At 42.4% G+C, this 18,852-nt stretch overlaps 1 protein-coding gene and 1 pseudogene across 1 annotated transcript in view; both read right to left on the bottom strand.

Annotated features, from left to right (window-relative positions):
* The window catches only part of LOC110534747 (sterol regulatory element-binding protein cleavage-activating protein), a 39,416-nt gene extending 33,646 nt beyond the window's left edge, over positions 1-5,770 (bottom strand). The window contains exon 1 of the mRNA XM_036945756.1: positions 5,554-5,770. The gene's annotated coding sequence lies outside the window, so the exon portion shown is untranslated. The remainder of the gene's footprint in view (positions 1-5,553) is intronic.
* Positions 5,771-5,904: 134 nt separating this feature from the next.
* On the bottom strand, positions 5,905-8,095 carry LOC110487089 (annotated as a pseudogene).
* Positions 8,096-18,852: the final 10,757 nt, after the last annotated feature.

The following is an 18,852-nucleotide window of genomic DNA, read 5'->3' as shown; positions in this document are numbered from 1 at the left end:
TTGGTTTGCTTTCGTTGTAAAGCCTTTTTGAAATCGGATACTGTGGTGGGATTAACAAGAAGTGTATCTTTAAAATGGTGTAAAATACATGTACGTTTGAGGAATTTTAATTATGGGATTTCTGTTGTTTTGAATTTGGCGCCCTGCAGTTTCACTGGCTGTTGACTAGGTGGAACGCTACCATCCCCCGTACCCTAGAGAGGTTAACAAACTATAGTTTTGGCAAGTCGGTTAGGATATCTACTTTTTCTAATTCATTTTTCAAACAATTGTTTACAGATTATTTCACTTATATCTGTATCACAATTCCAGTGGGTCAGAAGTTTGCATACAGTCAACTTAGTGTGCCTTTAAACAGCTTGGGAAATTCCAGAAAATTATGGCATGGCATAATTTGAGTCAATTGGAGGTGTACCTGTGGATGTATTTCAAGGCCTACCTTCAAACTCAGTGCCTCTTTGCTTAACATCATGGGAAAAATCAAAAGAAATCAGCTAAGACCTCAGAAAAAAAAAGTCTGGTTCATCCTTGGGAGCAATTTCCAAACGCCTGAAGGTACCACGTTCATCTGTACAAACTATAGTACACAAGTGTAAACACCATGGGACCACGCAGCCGTCATACCGCTCAGGAAGGAGACACGTTCTGTCTCCTAGAGATGAATGTACTTCGGTGCGAAAAGTGAAAATCAATCCCAGAACAGCAAAGGACCTTGTGAAGATGCTGGAGGAAACAGGTACAAAAGTATCAATATCCACAGTAAAACGAGTCCTATAGAGACATAACCTGAAAGGCCGCTCAGCAAGGAAGAAGCCACTGCTCCAAAACCGCCATAAAAAAAGCCAGACTACAGTTTGCAACAGCACATGGGGATAAAGATCGTACTTTTTGGAGAAATGTCCTCTGGTCTGATGAAACAAAAATAGAACTGTTTGGCCATAATGACCATCGTTATGTTTGGAGGAAAAAGGGGGAGGCTTGCAAGCCGAAGAACACCACCCCAACAGTGAAGCACAGGGGTGGCAGTGCCATGTTGTGGGGGGGGGGGGGGGGGGGGGGGGGCTTTGCTGCAGGAGGGACTGGTGCACTTCACAAAATAGACGGCTTTATGAGACAGGAAAATTATATGGAGATATTGAAGCAACATCTCAAGACATCAGTCAGGAAGTTAAAAAATGGGTCTTCCAAATGGACAATGACCCCAAGCATACTTCCAAGTTGTGGCAAAATAGCTTAAGGACAACAAAGTCAAGGTATTGGAGTGGCCATCACAAAGCCCTGACCTCAATCACACAGAGAATTTGTGGGCAGAACTGAAAAAGCGTGTGCGAGCAAGGAGGCCTACAAACCTGACTCAGTTACACCAGCTCTGTCAGGAGGAATGGGCTAACATTCACCCAACTCATTGTGGGAAGCTTGTGGAAGGCTACCCAAAACGTTTGACCTAAGTTAAACAATTTAAAGGCAATGCTATCAAATACTAATTGAGTGTATGTAAACTTCTGACCCACTGGGAATGGGATAAAAGAAATAAAAGCTGAAATAGATAACTCTCTACTATTATTCTGACATTTCACATTCTTAAAATAAAGTGGTGATCCTATATGACCTAAGACAGGGAATTTTTACTAGGATTAAATGTCATGAATAGTGGAAAAACTGAGTTTAAATGTATTTGGCTAAGGTGTATGTAAACTTCCGACTTCAACTGTATATATACACACACACACATATATACACTGCTCAAAAATATAAAGGGAACACTTAAACAACACAATGTAACTCCAAGTCAATTACACTTCTGTGAAATCAAACTGTCCACTTAGGAAGCAACACTGATTGACAATAAATTTCACATGCTGTTGTGCAAATGGAATAGACAACAGGTGGAATTTATAGGCAATTAGCAAGACACCCTCAATAAAGGAGTGGTTCTGCAGGTGGTAACCACAGACCACTTCTCAGTTCCTATGCTTCCTGGCTGATGTTTTGGTCACTTTTGAATGCTGGCGGTGCTTTCACTCTAGTGGTAGCATGAGACGAAGTCTACAACCCACACAAGTGGCTCAGGTAGTGCAGCTCATCCAGGATGGCACATCAATGCGAGCTGTGGCAAGAAGGTTTGCTGTGTCTGTCAGCGTAGTGTCCAGAGCATGGAGGCGCTACCAGGAGACAGGCCAGTACATCAGGAGACGTGGAGGAGGCCGTAGGAGGGCAACAACCCAGCAGTAGGACCGCTACCTCCGCCTTTGTGCAAGGAGGAGCAGGAGGAGCACTGCCAGAGCCCTGCAAAATGACCTCCAGCAGGCCACAAATGTGCATGTGTCTGCTCAAACGGTCAGAAACAGACTCCATGAGGGTGGTATGAGGGCCCGACGTCCTGACCAAATACTTATTTTCCACCATAATTTGCAAATTAATTCATTAAAAATCCTACAATGTGATTTTCTGGAATTGTTTTTCTCATTTTGTCCATCATAGTTGAAGTGTACCTATGATGAAAATTACAGGCCTCATCTTTTTAAGTGAAAGAACTTGCACAAATGGTGGCTGACTAAATACTTTTTTGCCCCACTGTATATACATACACATATATACACACTGAACAAAAATATAAACGCTACATGCAACAATTTCAAAGACTTTACCAAGTTATAGTTCATATAAGGAAAACAGTTCATTTAAATAAAAGGATTGGACCCTAATCTATGAATTTCACATGAGCAAAGTATGTGGACACCTGCTCGTCAAACATCTCATTCCAATATCATGGGCATTAATATGGAGTCGGTTCTCCCTTTGCTGCTATAACAGCTTCCACTCTTCTGGGAAGGCTTTCCACTAGATGTTGGAACATTCCTGGGTGGAGCTGGGGACTTGATTCCATTCAGCCACAAGAACATTAGTCAGGTCGGGCACTGATGTTGAGCGATTAGGTCTGGCTCGCAGTCTGCATTCCAATTCATCCCAAATGTGTTTGATGGGGTTGAGGTCAGGGCTCTGTGAGGGCCAGTCAAGTTCTTCCACACCGATCTCAACAAACCATTTCTTTATGGACCTAGCTTCATGCACGGAGGCATTGTCATGCTGAAACGGGAATGGGCTTTCCCCAAACTGTTACCACACAGTTGGAAGCACATAATCGTTTAGAATGTAATTGTATGCTGTAGTGTTAAGATTTCCCTTCACTGGAACTAAGAAGCCTAGCCCGAACCATGAAAAACAGCCCCAGACCATTATTCCTCCTTCACCAAATGGGTGTGGCTGAAATAGCCAAATCCAGTGATGGGGTGGTCACATAGTTTGTATATATGGCGCACCTTTAAAAAAAAGTTATGGTGTGGATCAGAAAACTGGTCAGTATCCGGTGTAACCATTTATTTGCCTCATGCAGCACAACATCTTCTCATAAAGTTGATCAGGCTGTTGATTGTGGCCTGTGGAATGTTGTCCCACTCCTCTTCAATGGCTGTGCAAAGTTGCTGGATATTGGTGGGAACTGGAACACGCTGTTATACACCTTGATACAGAGAATCCCAAACATGCTCAATGGGTGATACCAATACCATAACCCCATCGCAACCATGGGGCACTCTGTTCACATTGACATCAGCAAACCACTCGCCCACATGTGGTCTGCGGTTGAGGCCGGTTGGACGTTCTGCCAAATTCTCAAACAGAAATTCTCTGCTTATGGCAGAGAAATTAACATTAAATTCTCTGGTAACAGCTCTGGTGGACATTCCTGCTGTCATGATACCAATTACACGCTTCCTCAAAACTTGAGACATCTTTGGCATTGTGTTGGGTGACAAAACCTGCATTTTAGAGTGGCCTTTGGTCCCCGCACAATGTGCACCTGTGTAATGATCATGCTGTTTAATCATCTCATTGATGATTACTTATTACTGTCAGGTGGATAGATTATCTTGGCAAAGTAGAAATGCTCATTAACAGGTAAGTGCAGAACATTTGAGAAATGTGTACATATGGAACATTTCTGGATTTTTAATTTCAGCTCATGAAACCAACACTTTACATGTTGCATTTATATTTTTGTTCAGTGTCGATGCTCTTTCAGATCTGGAGGAGAGGAGCTGTTCAAAACATTGAGCCTGTTTATGTGAAGAGAAGTAGATCTTACAGAGTAGGGGTAGGCAACCCTGTTCGGTTTCAGGCACCACACCTGACCAACTGAGCTGATTGATCAGTTCAATGATTGCCTAAATTCAACACACCTGGTCTTTCAGGTCAGTTAAATTAAAAACATGTAGTGCCTGCAGCACTCCAGGACCAGGGTTTTCTAACTCTGTTCTAAAGGGTGATGCTTTGTCATTAAGGTTTCTGTACGATCACTGTTTCCCTCCTCTACGGCTGCTCAAATGGCACTAAGTGGGACAAAAAACACCCCTCCCCAAACCAAGACAATCGCCCCTCATCCCTCAACATCCTCCTGGTCAATCTCCATGGGCAGAGAAATCCCAAATACTCAGTTATTTAATGTGTAGGTGTTGACCAATCAAATTGCATTTGGTCAACGTTAACCAACTGGTGTGGCGCAGCTCTGTAACAATATAAATTCCCCAGACAGAAAAAAAAAAAGTGTACATTTTAATTTCACAATTTGGTATCAATTACAGATAGTACTACTGCTAATACATAATTCAGAAACACAGTCACCCTCGTCTGTGCACACAGTAGGTAAGGATGGTGATGGTGATGCCACGCCGTAAATATCCCTACACGTGATCTCATTCAAATCAATTGTGTAAAATTTTGCCCGATGCTTAAATTAATTGACAGAAAACAATTTATTCACCCGTGCGAACAAACTTTTACAGGCCTCCCGATTGCGCGCTGTCGGCTGTCAAACGAGTCACCAGTAGCGTTAGCTTTAACAGATGCTAACGTTCCTTAGCGAGCTAACGTTAACGAACACAGGGCAACTTCACTTCAATTCCACTACATAGCCACCAGCTAGTCGCCATTTACGTTCGTATTAACATATACACCTGAAACTACCAAAAACAATGTTAATCCATAACTCTGCAACATGGAACGTTGTAAAATCAGCTTGAATCAAGCGTAACGTCGTTAGCTAGCTTCTACTGTTAGCAGATATGGTAAATGCTTCTTAACACATTGCTGAATGATGCCAACCAACGTATCCATGACAGCAAGACATGGTTGTTGACCTTACGCTGATAATAGGGCAGGCAGCTAGCAATTAGATAATCACATTAGCGTTGACGAGTAATGTCAGTGACATCGTCTGTCAATAGCTATTAGTTAAGCGAACTTAACTGGCTAGCTGCTACCACCAAAAACACCTAACCGCGAGTCCCGCGTTCATCTGCCCCGCCAAACCCAGAGAAGTTCTACCCTAGGTCGAAAAAATATCTTCAACCTAGGTTCTTCGCGTCTAACTTCGTTAGTTAGCTTAAAGTTGATTATGGTCCGCTTTGCTAACTAATCGAGAAAATTAGCTACTTCAATTAACACACCAAAGCTCGCGTTAGCTAGTTGACTAGCTAGCTACTACGTTACACTTGCCTGGCTGAATAACTTTCTCGTGTCTTCGTCGATAGCGCTGGTCCTGCTATCGAGGAGCTAGTCGTGTACCGTCTTAACCTCCTTATTCTAGTAGCTAAAATTTAGCTAATTTAACTGGAAAAACTGACTGCATCAACAGAACATGTCACTACTGTTTCAGCAGCAGCGTGAGTTGTCGACCTCTCACCCTTCATCCAAGACAAGAAAGCATGAGGATATAGCGACACGCGCTGGCTAGATTACTGTAAACCACAGTATTTTACCTTCATGATCAACAACGCCCCAAAACGCATACACTGGTGTTCGATTTAAAATGTGCTGTTTATTGTTTTTTTTTGTTGTATAACACAAGTCCAACCTAGTTAGGTCAGTTCCCATGTCACTTGAGAAATGACCAATTCACCCAGGTTTCCTTTATCAGCTTTGCAATGCATGTGTCCAGTTGGTTCTAATGCAGTAATCCAATGTTCAATTCAATACCACATCTCCAGTTCAAAACTGATCCCAATGACCATAATCCAGCACCTTGATTGTCCTAAATTGCAAACTTCCCGCATGTGTGTTGAGCCCATAGAGAGATAGAAGACTCATCTTTCTAGCTGTATCATTACAATGTCAATAACAGCATTGGCAATCTCCATTTTAAAGTAGTCAATTTTTTTCTTCACGGTTGGCTGATCCCTCCTGATGATCCGGTTGGACATGATTCCAACAGAGTCACCAGGAGGGATCAGCCAATGAAGTTGGAAATTCCATGAGGTTGACAACTTTAAAATGTTGGAAGCTTAATAGCTGCCCATGCAGCCTTTTGATAACAGCCAGTAATGACTGAAGTCCAGCGCTGCCCCAACACTGACCCCCAGACTCAGGACCACACTGAGGGCATCCACCAGGATCACATGGGGGACCCCACTCCTCACCTCCATTTACTGCCGACCTTACATTGTCCCGCACAAAGACATATAGACCCCGCAGGCCGGAACTGGGATCTCTGTGGAGGTGGAGGGGAACAGAGAGATGGAGAAGGATTGAGGGGGCGAGGGATGAGAGACAAAGAAAGAAAGGGGACATAGAGGGTGAGATAAATAAAGGGGGAAGAGATCTTTTCAGATTCATATTATCATTAATTGCTTTGATTACATCAGAAAAATATGTATTGTTTTACACACTCATACAGGTCGAATTCCCGGAACCAGATAAAGTCTATGATATTCTAGGACCAAAACGCACTTTCAATGGAGCTTCTGCACTGAATGAACATGCTTTTTAGACCAGTAGGCTTGATCAGAGTCAACTCTACAGACAGGTACCTGAGGAAGTCCAGTGCCTGGGTTCCTTTGCTGGACTCCCCCTGAAGCAGTACCCCCAAGGATTCCTTTAGTCCCTCTATGAACACCAGCTGCCCTTTCTCCCTTGCCTGGGCCAAACTCACACCCTGATTAACATGGAACACAGTGAAAGAACCCATACAAAATGTAGTTAATACAGCTCCACCAAGCAACAGCAAACCATACACAACTGTAAAGACACATTTACTTGCACAGTATGTATAAGAGTGGGTGGGGGGTGGGGGGGGGGGGTTAAACCCAGCGTTTTAGAGGATAAGTATACTCACAATCGTTGACTAATTGCACTGTAGTGACTGAAGGACTGCACAAGACCCAGGAAACACCTTACATCTGAGCACGTCTGGCCTCACCAGATTTAATTTTTGACCACTTATGAGAGTGCATCATAGTACACAACTTGGCCCCATATGTTCCCTCTATTACTAACTGTCATTGTTTTTCACCTAACACTACAATCAACAGCAATAATAGAGGGAACGGTGTTAAGCACACGTTTCAGTCAACTAGACATCAGTCCACTCACATAAATCCTCACATCGTAAATAAAAGGAGAGGAAATGGTGAATGAGGAAGGACCCGTCTGTCTGTTTGTCAGACACCAAGATAAACTCTCCCTGCAGAGAACAGACATAAATCCACAGATGTTAGGATTAGGCATAGGGATTTAAATTGGTAACGGTTAGGGGTGAGGTTAGGGTTACCGGCTTGAAGTTGTCGGGACTAGTATTGAGAATATTGTTGAGCACTGCAAACATATTGAGAAGGGATGAAGACTTATCTCATACGAATATTTGGAATGTCTTCTGGTGAGTTGCTAACTTATAGCTAGCTACCTAGTTAGCTAGATAAATACTAACATCGATTGATATAAATTACTTTATTAATAACTAGCTAGATATTAACCAATGACTGTATATATATGAACGCTTAACACTCCCAGGAAAATACATTTAGCTAGCACAGGCTGCCGATTGAGGCTATGAAGTTGGCTAGATTGTTGACACGAATTTTAGCGTTATCCAGGACAAACCCCAACAGCTCAAAGTATTTTTATGTCAATAATAACCACATTGTTTAAAACAATTCCACAGTCATAGCTATTTCATTTTCCGAATGTTTGTTGTGAAAAAGTATCATGGGTGCAAGATCGTAGTTTCTACTGCACGAAGAGGAGGGACAATCTGAGCATGTGAAAAGCGTTTCGACTTCTTCCTTGATGAGGTTTAACGGAGGTTGGGATCCGATAAATGTTGCATTACCGCCACCTACTAGACTGGAGTACAACTCCCTTAAACAAATACCTTACCATCTAACACTACACTCACAAAAAAATCCCTCTACTCTACTATTTAAATCTATTTAGTCCTACCTCAGGCCAACAACCTGAAAGGATGGGACACCACCACTTAACACACCCTGTACCTCTTCTGATGTCAAGTCTCGCACACCCAAATACCTCTCTGCAGCTGCCACCACAACCTCAATTTTCTGCAACTTACATTCCATCCCTGCAGTACAGTTTATAACCATTGCTATAAATGCTAAAAAATCCAATCTTACTGAAACATATATAATTTGTTGGCCTATCCTTCTGTACTGGTACAGATCTACTACTCACACCACTCCTCTCAGGATCCCTCCCCCTTGACCCATCTTCCTCTCCTTTCTTCACTGCCTCAGCATATGACAACTTCTGCACTACTCTATCCCTGTAAAACTCAACCTGCCTCTCTCGCACGGGACATTTCTAATCCCCAGCCCCATGGGCACCCATACAATTAACACATACCACTACTTTCCCCAATGCTACACATTCCTTTGTCTCATGCCCTTCTGCACACTTCTCACACCTAGGAACCTCCCTCCTACATACTGCTGCCACATGCCCATAAGCTTGACACATGTAACAACATAATGTATTCGGCACAAAAGCTCCTACAGGATAACTTATATATCCAAACATCACTTTGTCGGGCAAAGACTCAACATCAAAACTCAAAAGAACAGACAATGACACTTCTGTGTTGCAACTCAAGCCACCCTGTCTGCGTCGTACCAAATGACGAGCATCACAAAAAACCGTCAATCTCCCCCTTCAGTTGGTCAACTTTTACATTTACTGCTACCCCAGTAATCACTATTTTCAATGACCTCCTTTGCTTGAGAGCAAAACAATTCACATTTCATGCTCCCATTTCGTTAAACGCAGAGCGCCTTCTTCCTCTGACCAGCAGAAATACAAACAATTATCACAAAACCACTTCTGGTTACCCTCGCCGATTCAACAGCACCCAACTCTGTTTTCACCCACCCTGAAACCACAGATGGATCAGCCAAAAGGCAAGGGTCTACTTTTTCCAAAAACTTCACTCCTACTGTCACAGACTCATCTTTATCCTGACCCTCGGTGCAAGGCTCAGGCTCCGAGAACTTCACCACACCTACCACCTCAGATACTTCGGCCTCATTCACTTCCATTTCGCCTCCTGACTTCAGCTCACTCTACTTACACTTTTTGCTATTCTTCTTTAAGGGAAGGGTTAGGTAAAATGGTTAGGGTTTGTGGAAGGGTTAGATAACATGCTAAGTAGTTGCAAAGTCGCTAAAAAGTAGTAAGTTGCTAAAATGCTAAAGTTGTCCGTGATAAGACCTTTGGGTTGCTCGACGTTTGCGTTATACACCCACCCATCCTAGTTTAGTTTTTGCCTTAAGTAACAATATGTCTTATGAAACCTACAAAACAACATATCATACTCATTTGAGTGTTGCATATTTTCAGTTACTATGTTTTGTCTAGTCTATGAAACCAGGCTGTAACTACACATTTCTTTGTCTCATGCCCTCCTGTACACTTCTCACATCTAGGAATCTCCCTCCTACACACTGCTACAATATGACCATAAACGTGGCACCTAAAACACCGTTCGGGACTAAAGCGCTCATGGTGCTTGTTATTCTAACAACCGCTAACAAGCCGTACCTCTGGTTTGTTCAGCCATTCCTATGGGGGAAATTCATGGTAAAAAAATGGGTTTTGGGATAAACGCTGAAAATAAGGTATGAGGTTAACACAGGTTTAGGAGATCTTATAAATGTATATATATCAGTCCATTAACTTGACCTTTATGATTTATGAAGCCTTTATGTACTTGTTTAGATTACATGAATGCAAAAAAAATCTCTAAAAACTGATGCAGATTATCTCCAGTGGCGTGCAGTTTTATAAATAATCTCATGCGATTCTAACATTTGTCCATGAGGCTGAGAGAAAATGTTGCTGTTTTAAAGCTAATCTCCTGCAATTCTACACATATGGCCACATATGTCGCTGCATATAGAACATTCTAGGAAATGTTCAGTAATTGACACAAGCTGTCTCCAATCAATCTCTGGTTGTGTGTTTGGAGGGGGGGGGGGGGGGGGGGGGGGGTATACTACAAAGCAGCATCAATGGGTTAGCTAGCTACAGTGCCTTGCGAAAGTATTCTGCCCCCTTGAACTTTGCGACCTTTTGCCACATTTCAGGCTTCAAACATAAAGATATAAAACTGTATTTTTTTGTGAAGAATCAACAACAAGTGGGACACAATCATGAAGTGGAACGACATTTATTGGATATTTCAAACTTTTTTAACAAATCAAAAACTGAAAAATTGGGCGTGCAAAATTATTCAGCCCCTTTACTTTCAGTGCAGCAAACTCTCTCCAGAAGTTCAGTGAGGATCTCTGAATGATCCAATGTTGACCTAAATGACTAATGATGATAAATACAATCCACCTGTGTGTAATCAAGTCTCCGTATAAATGCACCTGCAATGTGATAGTCTCAGAGGTCCGTTAAAAGCGCAGAGAGCATCATGAAGAACAAGGAACACACCAGGCAGGTCCGAGATACTGTTGTGAAGAAGTTTAAAGCTGGATTTGGATACAAAAAGATTTCCCAAGCTTTAAACATCCCAAGGAGCACTGTGCAAGTGATAATATTGAAATGGAAGGAGTATCAGACCACTGCAAATCTACCAAGACCTGGCCGTCCCTCTAAACTTTCAGCTCATACAAGGAGAAGACTGATCAGAGATGCAGCCAAGAGGCCCATGATCACTCTGGATGAACTGCAGAGATCTACAGCTGAGGTGGGAGACTCTGTCCATAGGACAACAATCAGTCGTATATTGCACAAATCTGGCCTTTATGGAAGAGTGGCAAGAAGAAAGCAATTTCTTAAAGATATCCATAAAAAGTGTTGTTTAAAGTTTGCCACAAGCCACCTGGGAGACACACCAAACATGTGGAAGAAGGTGCTCTGGTCAGATGAAACCAAAATTGAACTTTTTGGCAACAATGCAAAATGTTATGTTTGGCGTAAAAGCAACACAGCTCATCACCCTGAACACACCATCCCCACTGTCAAACATGGTGGTGGCAGCATCATGGTTTGGGCCTGATTTTCTTCAGCAGGGACAGGGAAGATGGTTAAAATTGATGGGAAGATGGATGGAGCCAAATAAAGGACCATTCTGGAAGAAAACCTGATGGAGTCTGCAAAAGACCTGAGACTGGGACAGAGATTTGTCTTCCAACAAGACAATGATCCAAAACATAAAGCAAAATCTACAATGGAATGGTTCAAAAATAAACATATCCAGGTGTTAGAATGGCCAAGTCAAAGTCCAGACCTGAATCCAATCGAGAATCTGTGGAAAGAACTGAAAACTGCTGTTCACAAATGCTCTCCATCCAACCTCACTGAGCTCGAGCTGTTTTGCAAGGAGGAATGGGAAAAAATTTCAGTCTCTCGATGTGCAAAACTGATAGACATACCCCAAGCGACTTACAGCTGTAATCGCAGCAAAAGGTGGCGCTACAAAGTATTAACTTAAGGGGGCTGAATAATTTTGCACGCCCAATTTTTCAGTTTTTGATTTGTTAAAAAAGTTTGAAATATCAAATAAATGTCGTTCCACTTCATGATTGTGTCCCACTTGTTGTTGATTCTTCACAAAAAAATACAGTTTTATATCTTTATGTTTGAAGCCTGAAATGTGGCAAAAGGTCGCAAAGTTCAAGGGGGCCGAATACTTTCGCAAAGCACTGTAGCTAAAGATAAACAACCAGAAATAACCACACATTTTCTTATTCATTAAGAAAAGTCAACTTAGATATGTGTTTTTGGTTGTAGACTCAACTACATCATGCCAATTTAAAAAATATAAAGTTAGTAATATTTATGCAAGGTACAGTAGTTGACTAACTGATCTTGCTTTGTTGTATACCCTCTAAGCCAGGGGCGGCTGAGTTCTGTAAATCTAGATCGTACAAAACCTATTATTTGAACTCACAGATGTAAGAAGCTTGTGGGAATGTCAGCATGGAAGATCCACCCATGAAATGCTGTTTTTTGTTTTTTTTGTCTAAAAGACAACTGAGGAAGGTTTCGATCCATCGACCTCTGGGTTATGTGCCCAGTGTGATTCCTCTGCGCCAATCAGCTACAAACCACTAAGATTGACCCAAACCCACAATCCATGGCTTAGAAAGAAAGTGCCTTATCCATTAGGCCACTGGGGCTTGATGACACAAGTACAGACTGTATGAACTGAAAGAAGCAGTGAAACTGTGATCCCCTGCTCCATATGCTTCCCATGCCGTATGTCTTCGTTCTGTGGTTATGAATAGAAAAGTAATCTTTAGATAGCCACACAGAAACCCACAAGAAACAGTTCATGTTAACAGAGAAATTGTTTTACTTTATTGTATAGAAACAATTATTTTGTTTATATCATAAAAACATAAGCATTGAGTATAATTTCACAGTTATTATAGTGCATTCGAAAATAATTCAGACCCCTTTACTTTTTCCACATTTTGTTACGTTACAGCCTTATTCTAAAATTGATTTTTTTTAAATATTCCTCATCAATCTACACACAATGACAAAGCAAAAACAGGTTTTTATAAAATTTTGGACATTTAAAAAATGTTTAAAACTGAAATTCACATTTGCATAAGTATTCTGACCCTTTACTCAGTACTTTGTTGAAGCACCTTTAGCAGCGATTACAGCCTGGAGTCTTCTTGGGTATGACGCTACAAGCATGGCACACCTGTATTTGGGGAGATTCTCCCATTTCTTTTCTGCAGATTTCAAGTTCTGTCAGGTTGGATGGGGAGCGTTGCTGCACAGCTATTTTTAGGTCTCTCCAGAGATGTTAAATCGGGTTCAAGCCATGGCTCTGTCTGGGCCACTCAAGGACATTCAGAGACTTGTCTCGAAGCCACCCCTGCATTGTCTTGGCTGTGTGCCTAGGGTCGTTGTCCTGTTCCTGAGCGTTCTGGAGCAGGTTTTCATCAAGAATTTCTCTGTACTTTGCTCCGTGCATCTTTCCCTCAATCCTGACTATTCTCCCAGTCCCTGTCACTGAAAAACATCCTCAGCGTGTTGCTGCCACCACTGTGCTTCACCGTAGGGATGGTGCCAGGTTTCCTCCAGATGTGGCATTCAGGCCAAATAGTTCAATCTTGGTTTCATCAGACCAGACTTGTTTCTCATGGTCTGAGAGTCCTTTAGGTGACTTTTGTCAAACTCCAAGCGGGCTGTTATGTGCCTTTTACTGAGGAGGGGTTTCCATCTGGCCACTCTCCAATAAAGGCCTGATTGGTGGAGTGCGGTAGAGATGGTTGTCCTTCTGGAAGATTCTCCCTTCTCCACAGATGAACTCTGGAGCTCTGTCAGAGTGACCATCGGGTTCTTGTTCACCTCCCTAACCAAGGTCCTTCTCCCCCGATTGCTCAGTTAGGTTGGGCGGCCAGAAAGAGGTTAGAATCTTATTGGTTCCAAACTTCTTCCATTTAAGAATGATGGAGGCCACTGTGTTCTTGGGGACCTTTAATGCTGCAGACATTTTTTGGTACCCTTCCCCAGATCTGTGCCTCGACACAATCCTGTCTCGGAGCTCTACGGACAATTCCATCGAACTCATGGCTCGGTTTTTGGATGATCAATGGAAACAGGATGCACCTGAGTCTCATAGCAAAGGGTCTGAATACTTATGTAAATAAGGTATTTCAATTTATTTACAATTAAGAAATTGGCAAACATTTCTAAAAACCTATTTTCGCTTTGTCATTATGGGGTATTGTGTGTAGATTGATGAGGGAATTTTTTTTTTTTTGTCCATTTTTGAATAAGGCTGTAACAACAAAATGTGTAAAAAGTCAAGGGGTCTGAATACTTTCCAAATGCACTGTATGTGTTCAATATATCCATGGTGAAATAAGATTTTTGTCCTTTTAGAATGTTCAATGGTAGCTGCTCGAGTGACTGTTTGTTTTAAAATCAAGTATCCTCATTGTGTCTGAGACTACACACTTGAGTTGGGTCACATTCATTTGCCAGTGTTCAAGTTTGCCGCGCATTTACAGCCACTGTTACGTAACTAACTATAGTATCCACCAGATGATGTGAGGTAGTATGAAATCACGGCGACCAGTAACCTAAATAGTCTGAAATGGCTTACTCTCCCAGATCAGAGCAATAGATGAAGGAGAAGAGAAAATAAAGCCATTTTGGACTATTGAAATACAGACCAGGGTTTTTGATGAATATTTCAGCTGCACTGTTATGGAAGAATCCACCTTTTATGTTTTGCAACTCGCCAACAACCCACTGACGATGGATAAAAAGTTCAGTATGACTCTGTCCACATGAGTATTATTTCATTGTTTGTCAGTACATTCTTTCAGCCTCCAGTTCCAGTACATTGCAACACTCTGTTTTAGCATGTATACTGTATGTCAGTATAGTCCTGTACAGTGATAGAGGTGTGGCGATGTTTGACCCTGGGCTTAGGGAGTGCACACCTTGGCTGTCCGTGGTCGTGTCCTATAACCACTGGGGTCGATGGTCGGTAAGGACCGTGTACTAAGGGGGCTGTACATAGGACAGGGTTGCGAAGGGGGGTACATGTCATCCTCCCACCTCAGTACCTTACCCCTGGGCCTGGCCCCTATCCGGTTGACAACAGGTGCTTTGGGCACCTTGTAGAGGTACACATCATAGTGGATCAGGGGACTGCAGGTGGGCCTTGGCTTGGCGTTTTTGGGACGGTAGAGCTCCATCTCGATGGTCACCTCGCCCTGTAAGAACACACGCACGCACACATACGCACATACACACACACACACACACACATACAGTACAGGGTTGGGGAGGAACTGATTACATGCAATCAGTACATGCAATCTCATTAAATAAAAACTGTAACTGTAATCAGTTACATTACAAGAAATATATTCCACTCAGATTACAGATATATAGTTTTAAACTAGATTATTACTTCTTGGATTGCTTTTAAATCAGAAAGGATGCAAAACAAATACATTATGACACCTTTCTGTTTACTCAATGACATTCAATTAAGCCTTGAAAAAAGGTGAAAGTTTAAGTTTGTTCCACCTGAGCGAGTCTGACCACAAATCAGAGACCACTATGATAACACACTAAAATGTGTTTGATGGATACTTTTTGTCTCTTCCAATGCCTCTTAAGGGGAAAGTAATCCAAAAGTAACTGAAAGTAATCCGATTTATGTTATTGAGTTTGGGTAATCCAAAAGTTATGTTACCGATTACAATTTTGGACAGGAGGTAACTGGTAACTGTAACAGATTACATTTAGAAAGTAATGTATCCCACCCTACACATAGACACATATCTGTGTGGTTACTTATACCTAAAACGGTTTTCTACAGAAATGAAACGCCAACATAAAGTGTCTTAATAGGGACTTGGGCCACCACGAGCCAGAACAGCTTCAATGCACCTTGGCTTAGATTCCACAAATGTCTGGAACTCTATTAGAAGGATGTGACACCATTCTTCCACAAGAAATTCCATAATTTTGTGTTTTATTGATGGTGGAGGAAAACATTGTCTCAGGCGCCGCTACAGAATCTCCCATATTGGGTTTTATATATAACGCTAAGCATGATTGGATGTGAATTGCTTAATTAACTCAGGAACCATACCTGTGTGGAAGCACCTGCTTTCAATATACTTTGTATCCCTCATTTGCTCTTAACAGCTACCCTTTCCTTCTACCCGTAACCTCCATTTCAGCCGTACACTGATCCACACAGGATAACACATCAGAGAAAGGCCAAAGGTCAATCATTTTATCTTTTTCCCCTCCCTCCTTTCTTCGGGAAAAGGGGGAGTAGGATTGGCCTCAGTGTGGTAACGTATGGGCACATTTCCATCAGAAAGGCTTCTCTGATGATCGTCTGCATTCCAGACGTCCTCATTAATGAACCAGAGTAATGGCAAAATGGTTCAATCAGACATAACTCACCCGCACCCTGCCTTTAAGTTTCAACACTTGCTTCCCAAGCTGCTTTGTGAGCTTTTCTGCAAGTGTGTGTGTGCGTGCATGCGTGAGTGAGTGCGTGTGCGGGCGTGCATGCTTGTCTGTGCATATATGTGTTTGTGTTGGCCAATCCTGAGGCTCCCTGTGGAATTCACACACCATCGTTCCACCACATCCTCAGCCAATGACAGTGTGCGGATGAATCCAACATCCCAGCAGGCTTTGGGAGGCAGAGAAAAATCTTGACACGCCCTATTTGTGCCCTCTCTTCACCCCCTGCCCCTCTCTCCTTACCTGAAGTGTGCCCTTCCTCTCCAGATAAATTATTTGGTAAAGGTGAGCAGGAGTGCATTCATTGTCAGAACATTGTAAAAGCGCTATAAGAACAGAAAGTGGTATTTAGGTCAGCTAAAGAGAGAGAGGGAGTAATGTAAGAGGGTTATGTGGAATCAGAGTGTATTTAACATCAACATTTCATGTTTTCCTTAGATGACATTAAATCTGCATAATGCATTCTGATTTTATGTATCTATTATACATCATTTTCAGTACAACGCGATACAGGCTGGCTGTTGTGTGTGTGTGTGTGTGTGTGTGTGTGTGTAAGAAAGAAAGAAAGGAATAGAGGTCCTCTCAAGCTTGGACCGTAGCGACATAATTGGTTTCCATGGCAACGGTGCCCCCTCTGTCTGAGGCTGCATTTGTAAAGACCCTCCAGCAACAGGGAGGAGAGGAGCGATAGGAGAGAGATAGAGGAGAGAGAGGACTGGTGGAACGATGTGAGGAGAAATCTAGAGAGTGTGAACAAGCCAGAAAGAGAGGGGGAGAGGTTGATGCCAGAAAGAGATATAGAAAGAACAAAAAGGAGCAAAACGGAAAGAGGGAGGGGTGGGGGGGTTGTATGAAAATATATTTAGAAAGGGTGACCGGGTTTTAGAGGAATAGTGATAGACATCTATCTCAGGTTTTAGAGGAATAGTGATAGACATCTATCTCAGGTTTTAGAGGAATAGTGATAGACATCTATCTCAGGTTTTAGAGGAATAGTGATAGACATCTATCTCAGGTTTTAGAGGAATAGTGATAGACATCTATCTCAGGTTTTAGAGGAATAGAGATAGACATCTATCTCAGGTTTTAGAGGAATAGTGATAGACATCTGTCTCAGGTTTTAGAGGAATAGTGATAGACATCTATCTCAGGTTTTAGAGGAATAGTGATAGACATCTATCTCAGGTTTTAGAGGAATAGAGATAGACATCTATCTCAGGTTTTAGAGGAATAGTGATAGACATCTATCTCAGGTTTTAGAGGAATAGTGATAGACATCTATCTCAGGTTTTAGAGGAATAGTGATAGACATCTATCTCAGTGCCCAGCTCTCTCAACCACACCATCACCTCTTGTCCTGTGGTGTGATGAACACTGTGCTCTCTCTTCCCAGAGACAAGCCTGAACACACACACACACACACACACAGAAACACACACACAGTCAAACCCAGAGTGGCCCCCAGGGAAGGGAGGCTTTCTGGTTGAGTCCTCAAGTGTCATTGGTGTTGATTGGAGATAAAGTGGAATATTAAAGAGATGAGGGTAGAAACATAACAGATTCATTGGAGAGTTCTTCGGTCTGCTAAAATGCCAAAGAACAATCCTTAATGTAACGGACGTCAAGCTCTTACTTAGGAAGTACCACTTTCTACTGATTGGTCTCACACCAAGGCTCGAACCCAGGCACAATTGAGGAGCAAGTTGCTGAGCTATAGCTCATGCAGGCTGATTGATTTTATATTCTCTGTCCATCCCAAGGACACACAAATGTTTCAGCTTTACATATTCTTCAGAGTGTGAGTGTGTGTGTTTGTGCGAAGCCGTTAGGTTTTCTCCTTTGAACCATGAGTGCTATGTGTTGTCTTGCATACCCGCAACATAACAGAGACTAGGGGAGAGAGAGAAAATGTGTCAATTGCTGTTGTAGCTGCTTGCCTGCTGTTCATTCCCATAGCCAAACTTTTCCTCTGTAGTAGTTTGAATAATTCTGTCGCTATTGATGGGAAAGGGGCCCTCCATCCCCCATCCACCCAACCAAAGGCCCCACAGCTTAAGAAGGGCCCTACAATACCAGACTCTGTCCAATCAGTCTAGAACTCTCTCAATGATCACTCCGACAAAGGCATCGCATCGGAGAGGCCTTCTTCGAGATTCATTGAGAATGCAGGGCAAGGTATGAAAAATGATGTGTGAACGGGGAATGTAACAGAGGGTGGGTGGGTGTGTGTGTGCGCGTGTGTAAGAAAGAAAGAGAGTTATGTGTGTGTTTGGCCTTCTGAATAAGGCTCTTTCTGACATGAGTGGTGAGAGAAGAGTTTTTGTTTTGTGTGTTTCAGCTGCAGTTTTGTGAGAAAGCAAACTACAGGATCCATGCAAGCTGCAGGTAGTGTGTGTCTCTCTCTGTGTGTGTATGTGTGTGTGTGTGTGTGAGAGAGAGAGTGCAACCCAAGGAGCTACCAAGCTGTAATAAGCCATGCAAGAGTTTGAGAGGGAAAGGGACAGTCTTGTTCAGGAAAACACAGGGACAAAGGTG

This window comes from Oncorhynchus mykiss, chromosome 2 (genome assembly GCF_013265735.2).
Source record: "Oncorhynchus mykiss isolate Arlee chromosome 2, USDA_OmykA_1.1, whole genome shotgun sequence".
Classification (NCBI taxonomy): domain Eukaryota; kingdom Metazoa; phylum Chordata; class Actinopteri; order Salmoniformes; family Salmonidae; genus Oncorhynchus; species Oncorhynchus mykiss.
Note: the sequence above shows the minus strand (reverse complement) of the source record. Positions and strands in the feature narration are given on the sequence as shown.